Raw genomic sequence first — 10,493 nt, 5'->3', positions numbered from 1 at the left:
TGAGAGCTGCATAATATTCCATTGTGATGTACCACAGTTTCTTTAGCCATTCATCTGTTGAAGGGCATCTTGGTTGTTTCCAGAGTCTTGCTATGGTAAAAAGTCCTTAGAAGGGATTTTTGTATTGTATTTTTGTGTTCCTAGGGTATATTCCTAGGAGTGGTATAACTGGATTGTATGGGAGCTCAATTTTTAGTTTCTGGATGAATCTCCATATCGCTTTCCATAAAGGTTGGACTAGATGGCATTCCCACCAGCAGTGGATAAGAATTCCTTTCTCTCCACATCCCTGCCAGCACTCCTTGTTCTCCTTCTTTGTGATGTGTGCCAATCTCTGGGGTGTGAGGTGGTACCTCATAGTTGTTTTGATTTGCATCTCCCTGATGATTAGTGATGTGGAGCATTTTTTTCATGTGCCTTTTAGCCATTTGTATTTCTTCTTTATCAAAGTGTCTGTCCATTTCTTCTCCCCATTTTTTGATGGGATTAGATGATTTTTTTTTCTTGTAGAGTTCTGTCAGTGCTCTGTATATTTTGGAGATTAGCCCCTTATCTGATGGGTATTGGGTGAATAGTTTCTCCCACTCAGTGGGTGGCTCTTGTATCCTGGGCACTATTTCCTTCGAGGTGCAGAAACTTCTCAGCTTAATATATTCCCATCTGTTAATCTCTGTTTTCACTTGTTTGGAGAGTGCAGTTTCCTCCTTGAAGATGCTTTACTCTCAATGTCCTGGAGTGTTTTTCCTACGTGTTGTTCTATATATATTATAGTATTGGGACTGATACAGCTCCAGAGACAGAGGCATAAACACGGGTTTAGCTTGTTATGACAGTGTTTGCGGAGGTCAAACGCGCCCCCCCTTTACGGAGCCTCGCGTCCCCCTTGGGGTGCGTGCCCCACTATTTGAGAAGAAATGGGCTAGTGAAACCTTTTAATCTCTAGGAACTAACATTTTAAAGCAATCTAATTCTGTTTGTTGTTTGTTTTCTGGGGGTTCACACCAGGCAGCATTCAGAGGTTACTCCTGGTTCTATGCTCAGAGCTCAGAAATCACTCTTGGCAGGCTTGGAGGACCATATGAGATGCTGGGATTTGAACCACCACCCTTCTGCAAGCAAGGCAAAAGCCCTACCTCCATCTATCTCTCCAGTCCCAAAGCAATCTAATTCTAATCTACTTAATCTCTTTCAAATTCTGAAACCCAATAATCCATTGCCTGGGCTCTATTAATATTAAGTTAGCATGAGACGTAACATCTTAACAAAGGTATATTGTCAGAATAAAGAAATTGCAGATGATGTACTTTCACCTAATATATTCCAAAAAATTTAAGAAGTGAGGCCAGAGTGATAGTATAGTAGGGCCTTTACCTTAAAGGAGGCCCTCCTGAGTTATATTTCCATCATCCCATTTTGGTCTCCTATACTTATCAGGAGTGATTTTTGAGCACAGTGCCAAGAATAACCCTTGAGCGCTGTTGGGTGTGACTCCAAACTAAACCAAAACAAATGGTTTAAGAAAGTAAAATTTCTAGGTAAAATGCTGCAGGCAGTTAGATGGGGGGGGGGGGTATAGGAGGACTGGTAATGATGAGTTTTGGGAAAATAGTAAAACTTAAAAAGAAATTTCCTTCTTCTTGTATGCAGCCATAAATACAAGGGAGGGTGCATCACTTTGACTTGCAAATCCTGAACTCTTTTGAGATGGAAAAGCTGAGACTTTTAGATGCAGAAACGTAGGTCCCACCCCCAAAAAGCAATCTTCCTCCTCCTCAGTAAACAAGAAACTGCAAGAGAAACTTAAGGTCATGATAAGAATATGAAAATTCTATTAAGAGGCTTTTCTTATGACAACACCCAGATGAATTTTTACTTATGCAGAACTCTAGGCAAATAGAAGTTGGAGAAATTATATATAACCAATATAACTAGTTTCAAAAGCCATTCTCAGCTTCTTCATGTGGGGAGAAACATGTGTTTGATCTTGAACACAGATCACTCTTTTTTCTCTCCCCTCACATTTCTCTATGTAAAAATTTTTAGATAAAACTTTTTGTTTCACTTTAAAATAAAATGATAAAAAAAAAAGGTGATTCCATTCATGTGACAGAACCCAGTTCAATTCCTGGCCCAAGCATTGCCAGGAGTGATCCTTACACAGAGAGCCAGGAATAACCCCTTAACACTATCTTTTACTGAGTGTTTGCTTTGGCAGCACATATAGGAAAATTGGAATGATATAGAGAAGATTAGAATGGCCCCTGCACAAGGGTGACATGCAAATTCGTGAAGATTTCTTTTGAGGTACCAGGATTAGCAAAGTAATTTGTAGTGTAAATTTTAATTCTTCCCCAAATTTAATTTCTCTCTACCAATGTCCTAAGTTTCTCTCCCATGCCCCTCGACAAGCACATTTTACATTTTGTTGTGTAGTGTGGATCCTGGCTTTCAGTTTTGTTGATTCTGTGGACACACCACAATTCTCCACTGTTAATGGGTCTGAGATCCTTATCCCCACTCCTGTTACCTCCCCTCAGTTTCTTTCTTTCCCTGTCCTTCTCAGTTCAAAAGTATAAGGACCAGAATAATCTACATCTGCACTTTGATATCTTGCATTCCTAACCCTGTTATTCTATATACAGATAAATGAGGTCATCTGGTACTTAAAAAATTTTAAAAATGTTTTCCTTCACTAAGTCATCTCAGTATCCCAGTTGAAATTTAATTAACAATAAATATAATCATTTATTTCTGGTCTTTTGTTCCTATTCCATTTATTTATCTTACAATTCTTTACCTTTGCACACATGCAGGGACAAGGCAGCCACTTTTAGTTATTGTGTATGACAGGGGTCAAACACATTTAATTATGGTACTCATGTTGAAAAGGGAAATCAGCCCCCCCCCCCACCAACCTTGGTGGGTGCCCCGCCCTTTAGGGAAGTTGTCACTGCTTTGGCCCCACCCTTAAGGAAGTCGTCACTGCCTCGGCCCCACCTCTACCCCTACCTCACGAATCATTGGTGTTATCGTAGCGGAAGTCCAGCCCTCAAGGACTCTTCTTCCCCTCCCACTTCCCATCCTATATAAGGGGGTGACGAGGAACCCACGAGGTCTTTGGTCCCCTTTCTATTCTGGGGGAACTTTGACCCTGGCCATTTGACTGGTCAGTATTAAAGCACTTTTTCAAAGCATCTGCTGGAACTCATCAGCCTCTTCATTTCTCTGCGCCGGGTAACTAAATTAGGACTTTCGAACTTTTCAATGTAGAATCTGGTTGTAGAACTAGCCAGGTGTTACTTTGGTGCTTACATACATATTCACCTAGACTTTACATTTCTACCTGTAGTGTTCAAGCTTTTTTATTTTATTTTATTTTATTTTATTTTATTTTATTTTTTGGTAGCTGGGATTTGCCCATTTTAGTTGTGGTGCTTTCACACAATTCTGAATTGCTCTAGAGATCTCAAACTCCATTGCAGTGCCAGTTGTGCCAAACAGAGCTAACAAGACTTTGCTCAACACACATGGATAGCTCGGTGAAGGAAAGGTGAAGGAAACTTGTGACTCTGCACAGAATATTTTTGCCTTTAAGTTATCCTGAACACTCTGAATGGCTCTTTTTATTCAACAGTGGTACCTTCTTAAACCAGAACATCTGTTGTGCTGTTGTCATGGTGACACTGTAAGTTCTTGCTTGATTTCAGTATAAGAAAAAACAGAGTTTTCTATGACAATAGAGTTGATGATGAGAATTTACTTCAGTGTTCAAATAGGTCACTTTCATCAGCATTAAAATGCATACTGGAGTAGTAAAAGCCAAAGCATTATCACTGTTTTGTGACTAATTTTCTACAGTATGTTGTTTATCTTAAAGAAATTGCCTCTAGAACTGCTATACAGTTGCCAATAGTACTGCAAAAATATAAAAAAATACTTGCTGAGACTTTTCGCTGTCATTTTCTATATATCTAAAGTTGGCATAACAGAGAGGAAGGGTTGAATCAATAGCTAATCTTACTGTGACCTTTGTTCACTCACTACTAATATATGCTCTGCCCCCCATTTTTCAATGGTATGTATGCACTCATACCCCATCTCTAACTATAAAGGGTCCCAATTTTCACTTTATTTACAAGCTGACTTTTTATAGATTCTGGCAGAAGAAGAAGACACTAAATCAATGACAGAAACCATTTTTTTACTCACAGTAATAGCATGTCAGAGAAATAATTATTTGTCTGAGTTACCCAAATTTTATTCTAATATAGAACTATGAAGAAGAATACATGTAGAATATTTTCACTTGTTAATTTAATTCAAAAGGAGAAATCCAATGCTTTAAAAATCTAGTTTTCTATAATAGATGTAAGAATGTCAATCCTTTTTCTGAAAGAATACACTATCTTTACCTTCTGAGGCATAAAACAAACTTGAATTTACTATACAGACATCCTCTGCTAAGGCATTTTTATAGTGTAGTTTGATTACATTTTAGCGACAGAAATATCTTCAAAAGATAGTTTGAATGAAGACCAATTAAGGGTCACTTTAAAAAATATGTAAAAATGGGGAGACTTTATAAGAATAGTCTCCCAATAACAATGAATATCAAAGTTCAAAGTGTTTTTCTAGAACTGGTAGGATCCCTAGTACACATTTTTGAAAAAATATCAATGCTTATCTTCAATGCAAAAATATGTGGAGGTCAAACAGTGCCTATTTTGTTAACTTTTTTTCTTACAAATTTCTCTAATAGAATCTCCTCAGGTCAATACTAGATTACATGTTTGCTATGTTTTCAGTAACTCATCACTACACACTTGCCCATGTGTTACATTGCTAGCAAAATGACCTCATTTATGTCTTCCTCTTTAGGTAGCCCTTTAAGAAAAATGCCTACCTCAATCAATATTTTATTATTGGATACTTCAGTTTTGGATATCTTCATCAACACTATTCAGATGTTAACTCAGTTTACAAAATTTATCAATTTTCAGATTTCTTTTATTCTCATATTGTATTTTGTACTTAAAATAATAAAAGAAATTAGATACAATTTTCTCCCTTGAAATGGATTTTTACATTTATCTATTAATTCCAATAAATTTTTTCAAAGATTTAATTCAGCAGCAATCTTTATTCTCATAGTTTCATTGGTTTAGGAATTTTCTATCTAATTCCTATAAAGTTGCACACAGGTAGATGTCTGGAGGCTGGTCATCTGCCATCCTCCTTCACCCACCCCCCAACTATATTTGAGACAGGCATTCTATTTTTTCTCTCACTACCATTATTAGGATAGTAGTTAGTATAGTTATTTCTCTAACTGCTCTCAGCACTCTCTGTGGTAAGCTTCATATAGTTGGCAGATTCTTCAGCCCTCATCTCTATTGTCTGTGAGTATTAATGCTATACTGTCTTTTATTTTTCTTAAGACACACAGAGAGTGAGAATAATGCTGTGTGTATCTCTCTGCCTCTGACTTATTTCGTTCAACATAATAGTTTCAATGTGTATGCATGTATAGGAAAATTTCATGACTTTATTTTCCTCAAGGCTGCATAGTATTCCATTGTGTATATATACAACAGTTTCTTTAGCCTTTCATCTGTTTGGGGGCATCTGGGTTGTTTACAGATTCTGGCTATTGTAAATAGATCTGCAATGAATGTAGGCATGCAGAGGGCATTATTGCATTGTGTTTTTGTGTTTCAAGGGGTTAGCCCTAGGAATGGTATTGCTGAATTATATTGGAGCTCAATTTCCAGTTTTTTTGAGGAATATTCATGTTTTCCAGAAAGACTGGACTAGACAGCATTCCCACTAGCAGTGAATGAGAGTTCCTTTCTCCCCACCAGCACTAATTGTTCTTGTTCTTTGTAATGTATGTCAATCTCTGTATCATGAGATGATACCTCATTGTTGTTTCGATTTGCTTCTTCCTGATGATTAGTGATGTGGTGCATTTTTCATTTGCCTTTTGGTCTATTTTACTTTGTTTTGCTTATTAACTCTTCTTGGTTTCCCAACCAGAAACTCAGACTATGAATACAATAAGGGCAACATCTTAGTATTTTCTCTATCAGTAATATTAGCCAGTATACAGCAGGCAATTGAGAAGTGCTGCATGGTCAATAATGGAAGCACAACTTCAGGAAGTAGAAAAACCTGAAAGCAAAATCACAAAGTCAATGTGACTCACCCTCTAGCTGTGCTGGATACATGGCCCATTGAAACTGAACAAGGTGAGAGATATAGGAACAATCTGTGTTAAGAAAAGCTAATGAATAGGGGGAAATAATTTATCAGTAATTCTCTGCTCACATACCTTTTTGGTATAATTACTACTAAAAAATAGAGTAGTGGCTTTTTGCCCAAAGGTAAGCAAATATGCTGTATTTGGCCAATTTCACGTTTTAGCATATCCTGGTTGATTCTGACATTCAAGTATATTTCTATACATTGTCAAATTGACCTTGATCAGAAATAGACAGGGTTTTTTAAATTAGCTTCAATCACTTTCTTCACTATACTAACAAGCAGAGTATTAAAAACAAATAGTATAATCTCACACCTCTTTTGATTATCTGTAAAATGAAGAATCAATGATCTTGTGAGATTGTTGTGAGGATGAAATGAAAAGTAAATGTGTTGAATTCCTGAGTTTAAATCAGTTACTCCAGTAAATTACTTAACATTCTGTTTCAACTCTTATTTTCTAGAAATGTTTATTTCAGAGAGATTTTAAAAGACTAAATAAATAAGTATAAGTCACTTTAGATAGTACATAACACATAAAAGATCTTGTTAAATTTTAGTTTTGACTATGATGATGTATCTAAGGTATAGTATCTAACACATAGGAAGTACTCATTAAATGCAGCTATAATTAACTGATTAATTATTAATAAGGTTTTTGTCCCTGACAACAATTCCCTAGTGAGAAAAAGATCTTTTCCTCCCCTAAATCATTGAAAATAATAAGAAATGAGTATTCTAATAGTCATGATGTCTTTATTACTTGTCAATGATGTTAGTTCTTTGGGCCTTAATTTCAGCTATAAAAAGAAAGTAAATTACTTATTAAGTCACAGATCTAATTTGAACTTTCACCCAGATATCCTAATATTTAAACCAGTATACTTTATATTTTCAAATTTTTTAATTAAATTTAACAATGACTTCTCTGGAAAAATCAAAATACAAATATTCCAAGAATTTTGGAACCTAATAAATATGATAAAATGTGTCAAAATCGGAGCCAGAGAGATAGCATGGAGGTAAGGAATTTCCCTTGCATGCAGAAAGACGGTGGTTCGAATCCCAGCATCCCATATGGTCCCCCAAGCTTGCCAGAAGTGATTTCTGATCATGGAGCTAGGAGTAACCCCTGAGCACTGCCAGGTGTGACCCAAAAACCAAAGAAAAAGTGTCCAAGTCTTTCCATATTAGAAAATTGTTGATGCCTTGCTTTCTATTTTATCAGTTATTGCTCAAATACATTTTTAACTATATATGCCAACCAGAATTTCAGTTCTAAACATAAATGTGTCTGTTTATATAGCATATAAAATATACCCCTTTAACAGTTGACATTTAAAAGCATTAAGCAGTAGAAAATTAAAAAAAAGCGATCTTTATCTTGGCAAGTTTATAAGAATTATGTCTCAAAGGGAAGCATGATTCTATGATTAGTGTTCACTGGGCATCTACTAGACATAGTAACTTAGTGATGGATTTAGAGTCATTTACTTAAAAAACATAGTTTTTGAACATATTAATAGTGCTGAAAATATTCCTCAGAGATGTTCTTTTAATATATGTTATGTTTATGCTACATAAATGCTTATATCAATTAACTTTATTTAAAATTAGCTTAAAATTTGAATTAAGAAACTGAGGTAGATTGACCAGCAACAAGAAAAAATTGAGTACATTCTTGGATCCCTATAACCTCCCAATGTTAAACCAAAATAATATAAAATATGTGAACAGACCTAACATTATTGAGGAAATTGAAGTAGTAATAAAAAAAGTTTTTCCAAAAGAGAAGCCAGGTCCAGATGGATTCACTAGTGAATTTTTTTAAAACTTTAAAGATGACCTACTACCTATACTTTTCAGGTTCATTCAGGAAGCTGAAGAAATAGAAATACTCCCAAGTAGTTTCTATAATGTGAACATCATCTTGATAGCAAAAGTAGACAGACACGGGCCGGGAAGGTGGCGCTGGAGATAAGGTGTCTGCCTTGTAAGCGCTACCAAGGAACGGACCGCGGTTCGATCCCCCGGTGTCCCATATGGTCCCCCCAAGCCAGGGGCGATTTCTGAGCACATAGCCAGGAGTAACCCCTGAGCGTCAAACGGGTGTGGCCCAAAAACCAAAAAAAAAAAAAAAAAAAAAAAGTAGACAGACAGCACAAAGAAAAACATTTTCAGGACAATATTCTTGATGAACATAGACACAAATATCCTCAAAAAAATACAAGCAAATAGAATCCAACAACTAGTCAAGAAGGTTAAATACCATGACCAGGGATGCAAGGTTGGTTTAGCATATGTAAGTCAATCAATATGATACACTATATCAATAGAAGAAAAATCCAAAAATACATATGATTATATCAATAGAAGCTTAGAAAGCATTTGACAAAATCCAACATCCATTCATGATTATAAACAATGAACTTTTCTTTATATAGTCAACTCTTATATTACAAGTCCACAGCAAACATTATACTCAGTCAGGAAAAAATAAAAGCATTTTCTCTAAGATATGGCACAAGATAGGAATGTCCATTAACACCCCTTCTATTCAATATAGTACTGGAATCACTTGCCATAGTAGTTAGATATGAAAAACATATCAAGGGAATCCACAAAGTAAAGAAAGAAGTTAAGCTCTCATTATTTCTGAAAACTATCTAGAAAACAAACTATGTCTGAAAACAGATGAATAGTGAAACTGTGGTACATATACATATTGAAAAACTATGCAGCTGTTAAGAAAAAAGAAGTCATAAAATTGCCTTTATACATGGATTGATAAGAAAAGAATTGTGTTGAGTGAAATGAGTCAGAAGGAGAGGGATAGACACAGACTAATCACACTCATTTGTGGGATATTAATAAAAAAAGACAGTATGGTGAAACTTTCAAAGGCAATAGAGTCAAGGGCTAGGAGCACCAATGCTGATAGGAAGTTTGCCACAAAGAGCAGGAAACTGCAGTTAGTGTAGACAAAAGACCACTATGACAAAGATAGTTGTAAATGATCATTCTGGACAAGAATTGGGTGCTGAAATATTGCAAACCATAGTATCTAAAGAAAAGATTGGAAGAGAGAGAGAGAGAAAAGGAAGGAAAATGTGTGTCACCGAGGCAGATGGGGGGGGGGTGTTAAGACAGACAGGAAAGAAAACTGGAAACATTGGTGGCGGAGAACTGCACTGATGAAGGGTCAGGTGTTGAACATTGTAGAACTTAAATTCACTCATAAACAACTTTGTGACGATGTATCTCATGGTGATTCAATTTAAGAATTTATTTTTTAAAAACTTGAATTAGAAAGAAAATATTTGCATTCAAATATACTCTGTATAGAAATATACTATATGAATATTTGAAGTAATCGTACATTCGCTGAACCTGGCAATGAATATATTTACAAATGTATACTATAGAACTTAATATAACTAATATAACTATTAAAAATTCTAATAAATAAACTCATTTATTTAGGAATTTTGTATAACCTTATTATAAAATATGGCTATGTTTACAGAATTAAAGAGCAGTAAATTCAGAGGATAAGTAACTAAAAGGATAAATAGGACCCTTATGAATGTCAGTCACCACCTAAATAAAACAACCAACCAGACAGAAAATATGTTTATTGTCTAAAGTATGCTGGAATAATTTGATTTATTTGATTAGATTACTTGTTTGCCTTTCTGTGTGTTGCATTTTACAATTATTTTATTTCTAAATTAGAATTAAATTGTCCAGATCATTTTCCATGTTTTTAATTGGATTTTGAATTTGTAAATCTTTCTACTAGAGTGATAAATAAATAAGGGGTTTATGTGATCAGAAAAAAATGTATATCTTTACAAAGTTTCTTTTCTTTACCACATATAATCATGTAGTCCAAAGATTTAGCATTAATAGCAAGCCAGTTGGTACAAAAACTGTATATTTTAAACATTGAATAGTTAATGAATATTTTAACTATTTTAAAATTCTATTATATTTTATACAGATAAATAATTAAAATTGAGAATAGTTTAGAACTAATCAACTGGTTTTGCTTGTTTACTGTATCACTGATTTCCTGAAGTCTATTAAAAATAACTATTGCAATGAACTAAGATTTGCTTTAATAGAATTGAATTATGTCAGTTGAATAATATCAGAAGAAAATTAAACATTTATTACTTTGCTTCTCTGGTTCAGCCAAGACCACATCTTAAGATCAATAGATTTCACTT

General features: G+C 34.9%; 1 non-coding gene across 1 annotated transcript; it reads left to right on the top strand.

Moving 5' to 3' along the window:
- The first annotated feature begins 2,199 nt into the window (after positions 1-2,199).
- Positions 2,200-2,301, top strand: LOC126007493 (U6 spliceosomal RNA). The gene has a single exon (XR_007495058.1). It is a non-coding gene; the product is annotated as a U6 spliceosomal RNA (small nuclear RNA).
- The last annotated feature ends 8,192 nt before the right edge of the window (positions 2,302-10,493 follow it).

Source organism: Suncus etruscus, chromosome 4 (genome assembly GCF_024139225.1).
Source record: "Suncus etruscus isolate mSunEtr1 chromosome 4, mSunEtr1.pri.cur, whole genome shotgun sequence".
NCBI lineage: Eukaryota > Metazoa > Chordata > Mammalia > Eulipotyphla > Soricidae > Suncus > Suncus etruscus.
This window is presented reverse-complemented; position numbering and strand designations above follow the sequence as displayed.